Source organism: Schistocerca americana, chromosome 4 (genome assembly GCF_021461395.2).
Source record: "Schistocerca americana isolate TAMUIC-IGC-003095 chromosome 4, iqSchAmer2.1, whole genome shotgun sequence".
Taxonomy (NCBI): Eukaryota; Metazoa; Arthropoda; class Insecta; order Orthoptera; family Acrididae; genus Schistocerca; species Schistocerca americana.
In genome coordinates this window covers 661,605,880-661,621,950 of record NC_060122.1, presented here as the reverse complement: position 1 = coordinate 661,621,950, position 16,071 = coordinate 661,605,880, and the positions used below count along the sequence as shown (strand labels likewise).

Below are 16,071 nucleotides of genomic sequence, written 5' to 3'. Positions count from 1 at the left end.
ATAGAAAATGTTGTGGGGAAGGCTAACCAAAGGCTGCGTTTTATTGGCAGGACACTTAGAAAATGTACGACTTACTAAGGAGACTGCCTACACTACGCTTGTCCGTCCTCTTTTAGAATACTGCTGCGCGGTGTGGGATCCTTACCAGGTAGGACTGACGCAGTACATCGAAAAAGTTCAAATAAAGGCATCACGTTTTGTATTATCACGAAAGATGGGAGAGAGTATCACAGAAATGATACAGGATTTGGACAGGAAATCATTAGAAGAAAGGGATTTTCGTTGCGACGGATACTTCTCGCGAAATTCCAATCACCAACTTTCTCCTCCGAATGCGAAAATATGTTGTTGACATCGAGCTACATAGGGCGGAACGATCACCACGATAAAATAAGGGAAATCAGAGCTCGTACGGAAAGATATAGGTGTTCATTCTTTCCGCGCGCTATACGAGATTGGAATAACAGAATTGTGAAGGTGGTTCGATGAACCCTCTACCAGGCACTTAAATGTGATTTGCAGAGTATCCATGTAGATGCAGATGTATTCAGATCCGGAGAATACGGAGGCCAATCACGGCCACTGCCAATGGCCTCTGAGTACCCCAGAAACAGAATGCGGTCCCCAAAGTGCTCCTCCAGGACATCAAACACTCTTCTGCTTCGATGGGGTCGAGCTCCGTCTCGCACGAACGGCATCTTGTCGAAATCAGGGTCACTTTAGAGAGTGGGGATGAAATCGCGTTCCAAAATCTTCACGTACTAGTCACCGTGCCATCAAGGGATGTCGCACCGATCATTCCGTCGCTGGACATTGCCCACCATATAGTCATCCGTTTAGGGTGAAGAGACTTCTCGATCGCGAAATGAGGATTCTCAGTCAGCCAAATCCGCCAATTTTGCTTACTGATGAACCCATCCAAATGAAAGTGGGCTTGGTCGCTGAACTAAAGTGCATGCGCATTCTAATTCCCATCATGCCCTGCGGCCAACCGTGCAGTTTGAACGTCCTAGCGCAACTCGTTCAGAAGTTGTGACGATTTCATTTTTATAGAGTTCAATAATTGTCATCTGTGTGTAGGTATGTGTCTATTTATATTCGACATCCCCTCCTTAACTAATGGACGGATTTCAACCAAACTTGGTAAACGTATCACTTTCTCTCTGGAAATAGTCAGTGTGGGGTTAGAATCAGCCATCTATGAGAAGGGGGCGGGGAGAGGTAAAAAGTGAAGCCGACGATGTGCGAATACTCATACCTTACTCATCCATTATTTCAGAGTGAGGGTGACTTGCAACAAACTCTACACATAATTTTAAATATTTACGAAACCTTTTCTCGATGACATCCCCCGCTTACTACGTTTTCGCTGTTCATACAGCAAAACTGCCATATCAGATGGACAGACAAAGGAAAGAAGAGGAGGTGTAGAGAGGGGCAAGGGGGGAGATGGACTCAGATAAGCTGAGGAGACTAGAGAGGGGGAGGAAGGGATGGACAGAGGGAAAAGGATCAGGGGGACAGAGGGAAAGGAGCAGATGAACAGAGAAAGGAAAGAGAAGATGTACAGAGAAGGGACTAATGAAGAGATGTAATGGTAGACTGAAATAAATACATGCTTGCGCAACGCCGACTATTCAGTTAATATATATGTAAGTTGGATAAGAGAATAATAGTCCAATACACTGAGAAAAAAGAAAGGAAGAAAGAAAAAACAATTTGCTCGCAATCTACGATGTAAAATAAAAATAAACAAATGAATAACAAAACTGATGCTTACTTTGCTCGTTATTGACATGGTTATAGATGTTTAGTTGTAGGAAATTGTCATGGATAAGTGCCTTCTCCGATCCCTTAGCGCTGACTGACTGACTTGCTTACTTCGGGGCGTGGAATCTTAGCTTCTCGTCCATCTCCGGCCGTCCCTAGATGAGTTCACAGGCTTACTCTCTATACATCCCGTTAGTGGCTGTTTCCAAATGACAACAAAGTTCTGACTAAACTGGGTCATCCTTCGCTCGTAATTACAGGTACCTTCGTTCACTGTTTTGACAGCAGTAAAAAGATGCTGGGCGTATAATGAAAGCGCCGTGTGCATCGCAATATTGTTTATGAAAATTGTAAATAAAAATGGTTCAAATGGCTCTGAGCACTATGGGACTTAACATCTATGGTCATCAGTTCCCTAGAACATAGAACTACTTAAACCTAACTAACCTAAGGACATCACACAACACCTAGTCATCACGCGGCAGAGAAAATCCCTGACCCCGCCGGGAATCGAACCCGGGAACCAAAATTGTAAATATTGTGCCCCCTTTCCTGTTTCGCTTCTTACATTAAGTCATGGTGTGACCAAGACATGTTCTCTTCAGTTCCCAGTAATAAACTCTGGTCCTAGTCTTTCCCCTCGCTCACACCGAGTCCATTACGGAAAACATCACTTACTCCCTACTCATGCAACTCATACTCTACTGAAGTGACAGATGAAACAGATTTAGAAAACTTATCTGTTCTACCAAGACGTCAGAATGTTCGAGTTTCCAGTTTGACCGACCGTTGCCACCAAGTTACAGCAATGTTAAAAACCTGGACATTTCTTGCAAGTCTGAAAGATTCGAAACCTACAACTGAACACAGCAGAAAAAACATGTAGGGAGATTAGGATTTAGCATCTCGTAGACAACGAGGTCATTAGAGAAGGAGGGGAAGCTCGGTTTGTTTGGAGAACGGGTAAGGAAATCGGCCGTGCTCTTTCGAAGGAAGCATTCCAGTATTTTTCTGGAGCAATTTAGGGAAATCACGAAAAACCTAAATGTTGGTACCCCGACAGGGATTTGAAGCATGGGTCTCCCGATACGAGTCCAATATGCTAATCACTTCGCCGCCTCCATCAAATTGTTCAAATAGCTCTATGGGACTTAACATCCAAGGTCACCAGTCCTCTAGACTTAGAACTACTCACACCTAACTAACCTAAGGACATCACACACATCCATGCCCGAGGCAGGATTGGAACCTGCGACCGTAGCAGCAGCACGGTTCCGGACTGAAGCGCCTAGAACCGCTCGGCCACAGCGGCCGGCCCGCGTCCATCAGTGAGGTATAGTAGTAGTACAGCTGTACTCATTAGTGGATCATTTTTAGAAGGATATTGGATATGACATTGTATTACTGTTTAAAAAACAAAACATAATTCATGTATACAGACATTAACATGCTTGCAGGCCTTTTTGACAAGAATAAACGTGACAGTCGGGCGTGGCAGGTACAGGCATATTACTCGCAGAGCAGCGGAATTTCTTAATGAGGGACGAGCTGACGTGTCAGTTAGCATTTTCGTGGTCATCCTACACATTGCAGCTCGCAGATCGATAGTTGGGAGCACTAAACAAAAGCGCCCCTAGGCTGGAATTTCAAAATGGCACGGCAGGGTGGAAGTGTTTAACGCTGCCCCTCGCCGGGGGCTCTTCTAACGAGGGCCGGCTGGCGCGAGGGGGAGGGGTGGTAGGAATGTGAGGGAGGGGAGCGACAGCGAGGGGAGGGGAAGGTGATGGAAAAGAGGAGAGCGGGAACTGTCGCTGCCTGTGAGGGAGGAGGCGCAGATGATTGTAATAAAGCGAGCGCAATTAATATTTGCATGACGCGGCGGGGTGGCACGGCATCAGGGGGTAAGAGTGGGCGCGGCGGTGAGGTAATTTAGTGGCGCCCCACCCGGGCAGCTGCGGCGTTGTTTACCCTGGCCGTCAGCGGCGCAGAGACGACGCGGACCCAGCGGGGCCCCAAATTGAATCAGAGGACACCCAGGCTGCCTGCGCCAGCCGTCATGGATTTGCTCGTCAGCTGCCAAAGATTTGGGATAAAATGAGGTGTCATATGTGCTGTTGGCGTGACAGAGCTCAACGGCCCCATTAGACGGCTGCAGCACCGTTATCTCATCAACGAGACCTGCATGCAGTTTTCTAGCTTTTTTTGCGCAAGTTTCTATACATCACTTTCCAGACGTATTTGCCTCAGCACCACACAAAAAACTGTTAGCTAAAGTACGACCATCGGTTATGTCAAACGACATTTGTGACAGCATTACTTCTTGGTAGATAGGATACTCCATGTTCCATTGGTCGAAGTTACCCACAGACGTAAAAGTAACTTCAAGCGCACCCCAGCGAAGTTTGTTGGCACCCTTGTCATAATGCTGTATATGATCTGACAGACAGCATTAATCATGACGTCAGAACTTTGCTGGCGATGCAACTGCATTATCCAGCCTCCGTAGCCGAGGCCGCTGACGGACGCTTGTGAGGGGGCGTTCGACTCCGAGGTAAGCTTATTCGGATACTGGTTCAAATGTGTGTGAAATCTTATGGGACTTAACTGCTAAGGTCATCAGTCCCTGCCGGCCGGTGTGGCCGTGCGGTTCTAGGCGCTTCAGTCTGGAACCGCGTGACCGCTACGGTCGCAGGTTCGAATCCTGCCTCGAGCATGGATGTGTGTGATGTCCTTAGGTTAGTTAGGTTTAAGTAGTTCTAAGTTCTAGGGGACTGATGACCACAGATGTTAAGTCCCATAGTGCTCAGAGCGATTTGAACCATTTCGTCAGTCCCTAAGCTTACACACTACTTAACCTAATTTATCCTAAGGACAAACACACACACTCATGCCCGAGGGAGGACTCGAACCTCCGCCGGGACCAGCCGCACAGTGGATACTGGTCGTGGAAAATTTTTACTGACAGGGACCAGGAAGGGGAGGAGAGGTGATGACGTAATGCTCCTGATCACTAGTTTCTGAGGCAATGTCCTGGGGTAAATTCCCAATCTCTCCATAGTGTCTCATAAAGTGAGTGCCTCTGACACTGTGGACGATGATCTTTCCATCGGATTCTGGAGAAATAGGCCGTGTTCCGTCACCGACTTTCCCCCTTCCTTTCATCTTTAACAATACAAATCCAACACCGCACTGCAGGAGCACTTAACACAGTGATCGAGACGACACAAACACGCATTTGACGCTTCATAACACATCGGATGAAGGTAACAAGAAACCATTTCCACTATGATCTAGTCACGACTTCCGATACGGAAATCTTGCGTCTTCCCTCCCACGCACTGGAATTTGAGTTGCAGTTATCTATAATAAAGCTCTAATTGAAAAAAAAAAAAACTTCAGAAATATCTACAGAAATGTTTGTGGGTTTTTAAAGTGGTCCAATGATTGTCGATCTGCCTGACACATTCATAAATGTGAAATTGTGCACTTCAAAAACGCAGAAACATTGTAGGCAACGGCTACAAGATCAGTAAATCACAGGTGGAATCAGTCATCTCGTACGATTTGTGGAGACATTGAATGGAATGATCAGTAGACTCTGTCGTAAGTAAGTCAGATAGCACACTTAGATTCATTGGTAGGATAATGAGAAAATCTGATCTGTCTACAAAGGAGGTTCCTTACAAAACATCCGTGTGGCCCATCATAGCACTGCTGCTCAAATGTGTGGGATTCAGATGAACGGGGCCAACAGGGCACAGTGATCGTTCACGAAGAAGCACAGGTCTGCTTGACCCGCAAGAGAGCTTCACAGAAATGTTGAACAACCTGAACTGGCATACGCTTGAAGATAAATGCCAGTTGTCCCACGAAGCTTACTTGCGATTAGACTAATTACAGCGTGTACAGAGGCACATAAACACTCTTTCTTCATACACTACTGGCCATTAAAAGTGCTACACCACGAAGATAACGTGCTACAGACGCGAAATTTAACCGACAGGAAGAAGATGCTGTGATATGCAAATGATTAGCTTTTCAGATCGTTCACACAAAATTGGCGTCGGTGGCGACACCAACAACGTGCTGCATGAGGGAAGTTTCCAACCAATTTCGCATACACAAACAGGAGTTGACCGGCGTTGCCTGGTGATGCCTAGTGTAAGGAGGAGAAAAAGAAAAGCGACCCATCACGTTTCCGACTTTGATAAAGGTCGGATTGTAGCCTATCGCGATTGCGGTTTATCGTATCGCGACATTGCTGCTCGAAATCAAATGACTGTTAGCAGAATATGGAATCGGTGGGTTCAGGAGGGTAATACGGAACGCCGTGCTGGATCCCAACGGCCTCGTATCACTAGCAGTCGAGATGACAGGCATCTTATCCGCATAGCTGTAACGGATCGTGCAGCCACGTCTCGATCCCTGAGTCAACAGATGGGGACGTTTGCAAGACAACAACCATCTGCACGAACAGTTCGACGCCGTTTGCAGCAGCATCGACTATCAGCTCGGAGACCATGGCTGCGGTTACCCTTGACGCTGCATCGGAGACAGGAGTGCCTGCGATGGTGTACTCAACGACGAACCTGGGTGCACGAATGGCAAAACGTCAGTTTTTCGGATGAATCCAGTTTCTGTTTACAGCATCACGATGGTCGCATCCGTGTTTGGTGACATCGCGGTGAACGCACATTGGAAGCGAGTATTCGTCATCGCCATATTGACGTATCACCCGGCGTGATGGTATGGGTTGCCATTGGTTACACGACTCGGTTACCTCTTGTTCGCATTGACGGCATTTTGAACAGTGGACGTTACATTTCAGATGTGTTACGACCCGTGGCTCTACCCTTCATTCGATCCCTGTGAAACCCTAAATTTCAGCAGGATGATGCACGACCGCATGTTGCAGGTCCTTTACGGACCTTTTGGATACAGAAAATATTCGACTGCTGCCCTGGCCAGCACATTCTCCACATCTCTCACCAATTGAAAACGTCTGGTCAATGGTGGCCGAGCAACTGGCTCGTCACACTACGCCAGTCACTACTCTTGATGAACTGTGGTATCGTGTTGAAGCTGCAATGGCAGCTGTACCTGTACACGCCATCCAAGCTCTGTTTGACTCAATGCCCAGGCGTATCAAGGCCGTTATTACGGGCAGAGGTGGTTGTTCTGGGTACTGATTTCTGAGGATCTATGCACCCAAATTGCGTGAAAATGTTATCACATGTCAGCTCTAGTATAATATATTCATCCAATGAACACCAGTTTATCATGTGCATTTCTTCTTTGTGTAGCAATTTTAATGGCCGGAAGTGTGCGTCAGTACGCGAATGGAACGGGAACAAACCCTGATACGTGGTACCGGCTCCAAGCAATTACTAATGTTTTGCGGAGTATTTATATAGATGCAGGTCGTGTTTCCTCTCCGACAATAAACATTTCCCCCTTCACCAGGGTTGTAACCAACAACTGGTTTAATAGCATCAACTAAGCGTACGTTAATGGCACGAACTGCGAAAAAATGACTGTATCCAGCAAGTAAATCGTTTCGCTTGGACAGAAAAGGCGGCTGGTAGGCTCGGAGGGTGCCTTGTGCTTGACGCCGCCAGCGACGCCGCAGTTCTTTTCCTACCAGAAATGAAAGCCAGACGCTGGGGAGCAGGAGGGCCACACACGTAAACAGCGGGCGACGAGTGCGGCGCGGGTGACAGGCGACTAGCTGGCCTTCCATCAGCGGCCAGTAGAAGCCACCTGCTCGATGGACACTGGACAGCCGGCTATAAATACCACGCGCCGACTCTGCGTGTTCTCTCTACCCCGAATACGCGCTTCCTACCAAGTATAGCCCTTTCCTCCCACATTCCTTGCATAAATGAAGCGCCATCGCCTCGCTTCCCATTCACATACCATCCACCTCTGAAATTTCACCTCCTGCTAACCTGCTCCAATAGTTCCCAACACTTTCCACCTCGATCGCGCAATCCACAGATCACAGGCATATTGACAGCCACATTATTCTTAAAACAGGACAGATTCGCCGTGGCAAACTTTAAAACTAGGCATATACATTGACAGGAAAAAAGCTCAACAACAAACATAACTAATGTAGAGTAATGAAATTTCGGGAATACATTTGGCTAGGTAACATATTTACGTATTGACCTTGCAAGTCCACAGGTTATGTAAGCGCGAGATAAGCCATTCTAAATGTGAAATGCTGGTACATTAATAACCAGCGTAACGGCCACAATGTTGATCGCAAGCATGCAAACGTTTATGCATTGTGTTGCACAGGTGCTGGATGTCAGTTCCGTGCCTGTTTCACTTGGTCGGTCAATACACGGACGGTGGATGAAGCCGGAGTTGTCCCATATGTGCTCGACTGGAGACAGATCTGGCTATCGAGCAAACCAAGGCAACATGTCGACACTCTACAGAGTATGGGGGGCGAGCGTTATCCTGTTGGAAAACACCCCTCGGAATGTTGTTCATGAATGGCAGCTCAACAGCTGAATCACCAGACCGACTTACAGTCAGGGCGCGTGGGATAACCATGAGAGTGCTCTTCCTGTCATACGAAAGTGCACCCCAGACCATTGCTTCAGGCTGGCTCTGAGCACTATGGTTCAAATGGCTCTGAGCACTATGGGACTTAACATCTCTGGTCATCAGTCCCCTAGAACTTAGAACTACTTAAACCTAACTAACCTAAGTACATCACACACATCCATGCCCGAGGCAGGATTCGAACCTGCGACCGTAGCAGTCGCGCGGTTCCGGACTGAGCGCCTGAACCGCTAGACCACCGCGGCCGGCTACTTCAGGTTTAGGTTTGTGTGTCTATCACGGAGACAGATTGGGTGTAGTTCCTCAATTGGCCTCCTCCTAGCCAACACATGGTCATTACTGGCACAGAGGAAGAACCAGCATTCATCACAAGATACAACAGACCTCCAGCCTGCCGTCCAATGAGATCCCACTTCAAACCACTAAAGTCGCCATTGACGGTGGTTTGTGGCCAGTGGAATGCACGTTACAGGGCGTCTTCATCGCAGCTGCCCTTGAAGTAACCGATTTGTAACAGTTGGTTGTGTCCCTGCCATCCCAACTGCTGCTCAAATTACTGCTGCAGGTGCAGTACAATGCGACAGAGCCATACGACGAACACGATAGTTTTCACTCTCGATAGTGCCATGTGACCGTCAGGAACCCGGTCTTCTTGCCACCGTACGTTCTCGTGAGCCCCACTGGCAGTAATAATCTACAATGGCTACAAACCTGCCGAGTCTTCTTCAGTATCGAAGAAGGAACATCCACTTTCTCGTAGCCCTGTTCCACGACCTCGTTCAAAGTCAGTGAGGTGTTGATAATGAAGTCTTTCTCGCCTTAAAGTCATTCTTTAGTACTCACTACATCCAATCGCAAAGGTAACTAACGCTCAGCCGGCCGTTGTGGCCGAGCTGTTTCTAGGCGCTTCAGTCCGGAACCGCGCTGCTGCTACGGTTGCAGGTTCGAATCCTGCCTCGGGCATGGAGGTGTTCAAATGGTTCAAATGGCTCTGAGCACTATGGGACTCAACTGCTGAGGTCATTAGTCCCCTAGAACTTAGAACTAGTTAAACCTAACTAACCTAAGGACATCACAAACATCCATGCCCGAGGCAGGATTCGAACCTGCGACCGTAGCGGTCTTGCGGTTCCAGGCTGCAGCGCCTTTAACCGCACGGCCACTTCGGCCGGCCATGGAGGTGTATGAGGTACTTAGGTTATTTAGGTTTAACTAGGTCTAAGTCTAGGCGTCTGATGACCTCAAATGTTAAGCCCCATAGTGCTCACAGCCATTTGAACCATTTTTTGAACTAACGCTTACAACAGTTAAAGCACGTATTTAAAGCAAAACTGATTTGCATTCTCACAGTGGCGCTACTAGCTCCAGCTTTATGCGACTGGCGCGGAATTAGAATAGACATCATCTTTCAGATGTAGAAACTTGCCAATCAACTTTCGTTTATGTCGCACAACTCCTTCTTTGTGCATCGATTTTTTCCGTCAGTGTATACACAGATGATCAAGAGTTTTGCGTAGCCACGACATGTCGTGCAGTTGATTGTTACTGTACCGGTCAAAACGTCACACCCCTGACGTTTGTATTAGTAACAGTTAGAACGGGTGATGCCTACGGATAGAACGCCGCACTCGAATGGATTGCAGTATTTTAGCTATCAGTTTAATAAGCCACAGCTGCAAAATACTAACGCGAATTCTTTACAGACGAATGGAAAAACTGGTAGAAGCCGACCTCGGGGAAGATCAGGTTGGATTCCGTAGAAATGTTGGAAGACGTGAGGCAATACTGACCCTACGACTTATCTTAGAAAATATATTAAGGAAAGGCAAACCTACGTTTCTAGCATTTGTAGACTTAGAGAAAGCTTTTGACAATGTTGGCTGGAATACTCTCTTTCAAATTCTGTAGGTGGCAGGGGTAAAATACAGGGAGCGAAAGGCTATTTACAATTTCTACAGAAACCAGATGGCAGTTATAAGAGTCGAGGGGCATGAAAGGGAAGCAGCGGTTGGGAAGGGAGTGAGACAGGATTGTAGCCTCTGCCCGATGCTATTCAAATGGCTCTGAGCACTATGGGACTCAACTGCTGAGGTCATTAGTCCCCTAGAACTTAGAACTAGTTAAACCTAACTAACCTAAGGACATCACAAACATCCATGCCCGAGGCAGGATTCGAACCTGCGACCGTAGCGGTCTTGCGGTTCCAGACTGCAGCGCCTTTAACCGCACGGCCACTTCGGCCGGCTCCGATGCTATTCAATCTGTATATTGAGCAAGCAGTAAAGGAAACAAAAGAAAAATTCGGAGTAGGTATTAAAATGCATGGAGAAGAAGTAAAAACTTTGAGGTTCGCCGATGACATTGTAATTCTGTCAGAGACAGCAAAGGACTTGGAAGAGCAGTTGAACGGAATGGACAGTGTCATGAAAGGAGGGTATAAGATGAAAATCAACAAAAGCAAAACGAGGATAATGGAATGTAGTCGAATTAAGTCGGGTGATACTGAGGGAATTAGATTAGGAAGTGATACACTTAAAGCAGTAAAGGAGTTTTGCTATTTGGGGAACAAAATAACTGATAATGGTCGAAGTAGAGAGGATATAAAATGTAGACTGGCAATGGCAAGGAAAGAGTTTCTAAGGAAGAGAAATTTGTTAACATCAAGTATAGAATTAAGTGTCAGGAATTCGTTTCTGAAAGTATTTGTATGGAGTGTAGCCATGTATGGAAGTGAAACATGGACGATCAATAGTTTGGACAAGGAGAGAATATAAGCTTTTGAAATGTGGTGCTACAGAAGAATGCTGAAGATTAGATGGGTAGATCACATAACGAATGACGAGGTATTGAATAGAATTGGGGAGAAGAGGAGTTTGTGGCACAACTTGACAAGAAGAAGAGACCGGTTGGTAGGGCATGTTCTGAGGCATCAAGGGATGACAAATTTAGCATAGGAGAGCAGCGTGGAGGGTAAAAATCGTAGAGGGAGACCAAAAGATGAATACACTAAGCAGATTCAGAAGGATGTAGGTTGCCGTAAGTACTGGGAGATGAAGAAGCTTGCACAGGATAGAGTAGCATGGAGAGCTGCATCAATCCAGTCTCAGGAGTGAAGACCACCACAACAACAACATTTTAGCTGAAACGGAAGCACGAGTAGGCCGCACTAGAGACTTCTGTGGAACAGCAGAGTGAACATTTATCGTGTCACGGAGGCCAGTCGCGACCAATGTTGGCATTCGCATCATCACAGCACGCGCACAACGCTTGCCAGAGAAGCTGCTCATCGTGTACACCGCAATCGAAGTAGCGTGGTGCGTACATGGAATCGGCTTCAATTGTTAGATAGTGTTGACGATCTATGCCGCACAGACCTTCAACGTTCGACAGGTGCATATGATGATCGATATTTACGATTTCTAAGTCAAAGGAACTGTGGGCCGAATGGTCCAGAACTGAAATCGGCATTCGATAGGCTACAGGACATCATGTATCGCATCAGACTGTTAGAAGACGATTGCCTGAAGTGAATCTCCGTTCCCGTCGACCATGGTGAACACCACGACACAATGGAAATCATTCAGAACGGACGCCCCAGGAATGGCAGCGGGTGTTTTTAAACGATGAAACTCGGCTCTGTTTTTACCCCGATAATCGCAGACAATATGTCTGGAGACAAGCCGCTAACATCGAACGCGTCCAACACTTTATTAAGAATTTGCAACATGACGGTAGTGGAGCGAAGATTTTTGTGAGGTAAGTGATTTGTGAAAGGTATAGGTTAATGTTAGTCAGGGCCATTCTTTTGTAGGCATTATTGAAAGTCAGATTGCGTTGCGCTAAAAATATTGTGTGTCAGTTTCAAATGGTTCAAATGGCTCTGAGCACTATGGGACTTAACATCTGTGGTCATCAGTCCCCTAGAACTTAGAACTACTTAAACCTAACTAACCTAAGGACATCACACACATCCATGCCCGAGGCAGGATTCGAACCTGCGACCGTAGCGTTCGCGCGGCTCCGGACTGAGCGCCTAGAACCGCTAGACCACCGCGGCCGGCGGTGTGTGTCAGTTTAGTGTTGATCAGAATAAGTAAAGAGCGAAATGTCTGAGTACGTTCAGTTCTGCTCAGCTGTTTGAAAATCAAATAACCCAAGGGGTTTACCAGCACAGTAATTCAATAATTTTTCTAAGGGGACGTTTCATATCTCCAATTCCACCAAACGGAATTGCAAGTTTTTTTTTTTTTTTTTTTTTTTTCTTGACACTAAGTCTATCGAAAATACATATGCCAGTCTATGGCTCTCGGCACACTATGCCCAGGTGTATCTGACCTATGGGTAAATCCTGCCCAGTGGACAGATGATGTAAGAAGGTATGTGGGAGCAGCACGAACGCGTGTCGCTGGAGACCGTGTCGCGAGGAAAGCCTGTGTGTATCAAACGGCCGACGCTATTACGATGAAAGCCAAGTAAGGAAACAAAAGGGGGTTCGCGTTTGCTGCAGATTTACACTACCGCCGAGGTACATTAAATGAATGGACGAGAGGACAGAAGCAACGTTGGCTTGAGGAGAGGTAATAGCTGCAGTTGCGGGCAAGTGGCAGGCGCGCTTCCGAGAGCCGCATAAGGCATTATAAGCAGTAGTAGACGCCGGCTTGGCAGACGGGAGGAGGTCCCACGGCGAGCGGCCAAATAAGCGGATGTGGGAAGCGCCTGCGCCGGTCTGGGGGATTACTCTCCCGCCCCGCGCACAAATCCCGCGCCGCCGTACGTCGCCGGCAATTAGCGCCGCACAGGTGAGTCATCGCGACGCTAAATATGAGCACAGGGTCCGGCCGGCCGGGACGCAACGGCTCTTCCCCGTATTTCCTTTCCGAGCTGCAGCTGCAGGAACTTCAGAGCAAAATTATCACCTCGCAACAGAACCTATCTGAGCGCTGTCCCGCTGGGATGTAACGAAATGCGTTCAGTTTCTTTGATTCAGTGGCGCTGCACATAATTTTCTTGATTAACTTCTCATGGTTGGGATTCACAGTCATATAATATTTCTTAAAAGACATAATTGTCACCGTTGACTGTATAAAATATTTATTATTACGATTGCAAATTCGGTCTTATGGCCATTTTCAAGTAACACTGCAAAAGTTACCTAAATACAAAAGTGAAGCACACGGTGTATATACATAATGAAGCAATCATTTAACAACATATTACGATCTAATAAGTGTCGTACTCATCGGATCTTGTGGGACTCTCACCTCACAGTCAAAAGGCTGTATATAATTTTATATTCTGACAGAATGTAAGTAATGTACAGTTAGTAAATTAATTTTGAAATATCTACCAATTTTTTTGTTTTTTGTTTTTAAATACCTCGTTTACGCGCATGTCTATACAAAATGTCAGGGTGGTAAGCTCCCATCAGATGTCAAGGTATTGCGCCTGTAAGCCATTTTACAATCAATCATTTGTACATAAAACGGACTGGAAATTATCTAAAAGTCTTTTATTTTTTAAATCAGTTTGATCATTAAGTAGGTCATTGGGACGATTTTAATACAATTGTAAATCTCTATTTCTTCTAGAATATTCATGATTCTGCTTTTAGGCACAGTATGTAGTATTTTAAGGGATAATTTTCTGTTTCGTATCTTTTGTAATCGATTAGGTTCTCAATGTGATAAAATATGTGTCTGATGCCGAGTCATTTTCACCAGTCGCCAACGGAGGATGAATTTGCTCTAGCTTTTGTGTGGCAGTCTTGTAGTGAGGACGCAAATAGAGACGTGCGCTCGCCTTTCTAAACGATTCAGGCACCAAACAAACGTAACGTGCGTAGACTACATAACTGAAAATAGGTTATACCTGCAGAGGTTTCTACTGGTGACTGACGACGGTGACCAAAACAATATTACATCAGTATTTACGTCTTTTGCAGCCTATAACTGTATGTTTCAGGTCGTGTAGCACCTTCAAGTTCTCGTGCCACAAGCGAGCCATTAATGTTAATTCTCCCCCGAGCAAAGTGTTAGGTATTGAAATGTGGACGCGAGGACACTAGGTGGATAGTCTGCCAGGTGTCGTCCACTTTGTACAGCCAGGCAGAAAACATCATGTAAAATTTGTGACGCATTGGTAGGAAAACCGTTCGATGCTGAGAAGAAACACCAACACAATGATGTGTATACATATCAAGGTACCACATGCAAAAATATCTGCACTTATACCCGATGTGCCCTGTATATGTTGAAGGAAAAGCAGCATGCAAGGTAAAGGCTTGGAGTACATTTAAACTCACGCATTGAAACTGGAAGTTTAGCAAGGCGACAATCTCCGTTACTGGCCATCCAGTGTAACCTCTGAGATGTACAGAGCACGTGAAGAACAATCAACAGCTATCCAAAACAGTCCCCTTCAGAGAGCGCTGAATTAAATTAAAATCACGTTTCCAAATGCCGGTTCGTATAGCTTAGGTAGTCTCGAGTTCAATGACAATCGTCAAGGGACTAGAAATAAATTAATTAAAAGACCGATGAAACTGATCATTCGACTTAAGGATTAAAATCAATTTTTCCCGCCCATCTGAAAGCACCGATACCTTGCCCGTGTAGAGGACCATCAAATGGTGTGTGCGTATCATTTTTCTTGTTCGCCAATCAACTAAGTGAGAAAATTCACAACATGGTGGACTCTATAGACGTTCAGGATCGTTACATTCAAATTCAAGCTTCAGCCACGACGACACATAAAAATATTAGGCCCACCCCCATTCGAATTTTCCTCCACCCGAGAGAAACAGGAACCATTTATATTGCCACCATCGGTCAAGTTAACTATACGGAGCGTTTCCTGTCTAAGGAGACTCGCTGCTACGCTGCATCTGAGATTACAAAAGTACGGATAGACGTTCTCGGAGCCCTATTTCGTTGCAGTTCTTGGTCGGTTTCACTTCATTATTAGTAGTAGTGTAGGGGTTGCCATTTTATTGTTGGTTTGTTGGCTTCCAGCACTTTGGATGAAACTACGTATATTTTCAGTCAGCTGTAGTGAAGATGTTTCGCAGCAGAACACTCATGGCAACTTCGGCCGTGATGAGGACGTAAATACGCTATTTGCACCGCGAGGAACCAGCAAATGGTTCCATCGATGTTAAGGTGGTAAGCTTGACGCTTTTGCCCTGTCTATGTGTTCCTATAACTTTACTCCTCATGGATAACTACTTATTTTCGTGATTCTCAATTCCCAAAACTAATTTAAGTTTTTCCGGCTATTACTCTCTGTAGGGACTATATGAGTTATTGTTGTTTCTCATCTGATTCTTATTATTCTTCTTGTACATTTATGTTGTCCTACAGAAAGCGGCAGTTCGTCAATAGTCCAAAATTACGGATTGGCTAAATTCCATTCTTTGTGACAAACTGCCTTGCATTTGTGAGTTTATAATCTGAACATATCTGATTTAATTTCAAATCACTGTCTGTTGCTGGTATGCAGTTTTCCCCTGTCTCTTTCGTTCATTAAGTGATTTATCCAGACAAAAGAATGCCCTGCAGTAGGTGATGAATGCTGATGTCTCCATGGTCCAAGCAACAGAAGATTTGAAGGTGAGGTTGTTTTTATCTGCTAATAGGGACACTGCGACAGGCAATATATCTCATTTCCGTCGCATAAACCTACAGCCTCAAACCAAACCAGACGCAGAATCTACACCCACTCCTTCAT

At 45.9% G+C, this 16,071-nt stretch overlaps 1 protein-coding gene across 1 annotated transcript in view; it reads right to left on the bottom strand.

Annotated features, from left to right (window-relative positions):
- The window catches only part of LOC124613681 (proline-rich receptor-like protein kinase PERK2), a gene marked incomplete at its 5' end in the record, with an annotated part of 738,898 nt that overhangs the window by 445,162 nt on the left and 277,665 nt on the right, over positions 1-16,071 (bottom strand). The gene's annotated exons all lie outside the window — the stretch shown is intronic.